Raw genomic sequence first — 1,586 nt, 5'->3', positions numbered from 1 at the left:
CTGATGCAGTAGATAACTGGTATATTCACCTGTATGTCCACTTTAGAAAAAACATTTTTCCTGCTCAGTAGAGAACATGGTGAAGTCAGGGAAGGAGTAGCAAGATGAAAGTTTCTAAACTCAATGCCATTGAAAGTTACTACATTATAAAGTGGTTTGTGTTGTCTTTACTTCAATCCCTTCAAAGTGATTGAAGGAGGGTGCAAGTGTGCCACTAAATGCCTTCTCGGTATTCCCACCTTGGCAAAGGAGCAGAACCTGCAATATCTATGACAGAACATTTGAAGCTGCATCAACAGAGTGTCCTGTTTCCAGGAGGAATTAATTACTTGCAGCTGGTGGACAGGAATGAAAATGACACACAAGAACTGGCTCTACTAGTTGTAGCTTAAGACATGATGAAACTGAAGTGACATGTGTCCTTTGTGTGCCCTGAATTGCTAGTTTTGACAGACCCAGTTGAGGTATCTTTCTAAGGCCACAGCCTCTTGACTATATGTGGGGTGCAACTGCATTGGTCAAATTAAGGTTTTTATTCTGACATATACAAACAAGAAAAGACTGAAGAAGCAAGTGACAATTGCCACTTCTATGTATCCCGGTTATGAAGAAATAGTACACCTATGGCTCTTACTAAGAATGTTTCTTGCTATCTTTTTAATATTATTTACTGACTTCTGTCTACTACTGTGCACACTCACTACCTTATTGTCTTTCCTGAGATTTAATTCCCCTAAGACATTCTCATCCTGAGCCAAAAACTTACAAGTTTAACTAAAGTATTCTGGAGCTGTTATTTCATATTTGGATCCTTGTGTTTTATTTTTCCAGCCAGATATGTTAAGAACTATGAGGCTCTAAATTCCTCAGTTTGCACGTACAGAAGTCTTTATGGCTCAGATATTACAGGTGATGACAGGTCTTATATATCTTTATGACATAGCAGTCATAAAACTAAAAGTTATCACAGTATTATAGATGAGCTTTTAATTGTCCTCATAACTCACTGAAAATTCCTCACTAGCTAACCAGCATGTTTCACAGGTCAAACATAAAATTTGAGTTTGTTATTCAAGAGAATAGAGATAGTTTAGGGTTAAGCTTTTTCTAAGTAGGCTCAAAAGAAAGGAAAACTGAAAGGTTTTAAACATGGTTTTATGAAGAGTTTTACTTGTTTGTACATTTAACATCCCATTATATAGCACTGAAGCCCTGTATATCTCAGTAGTTTCTTTGCTGTTCTGTTACTGCTAAGCCCATTCTTATTAACTCCAGACAACAGGTGGGAGACCACACCATTCTGTTGGCAGGTCACTAAAAATTTATGTCCTGGATTTCAAGCTGAGGATGGATACTGCTTTTTTTGTTTTGAAGTAGTTACACCCCTCACTGTGTTGCCCTCCTTGGTTCAAATAGTCTTCTTCCAAAATCTTTAGCAGAACTAAGTTCCTCCAGCTCCTCAGAATACTTAGGTATTCACACAACTGTACACAAACCAATCCTGAACATAGCCAGGAAAGTTTGTAATTAACTAAGCCCAAATTATTTCCCTTTTCTCTTAATGGCTTCTTAAAGGATGATTTTCT

Source organism: Patagioenas fasciata, chromosome Z, assembly GCF_037038585.1.
Source record: "Patagioenas fasciata isolate bPatFas1 chromosome Z, bPatFas1.hap1, whole genome shotgun sequence".
Lineage (NCBI taxonomy): Eukaryota > Metazoa > Chordata > Aves > Columbiformes > Columbidae > Patagioenas > Patagioenas fasciata.
The sequence above is the reverse complement of the archived record's forward strand: the minus strand, read 5'-3'. Positions refer to the sequence as shown.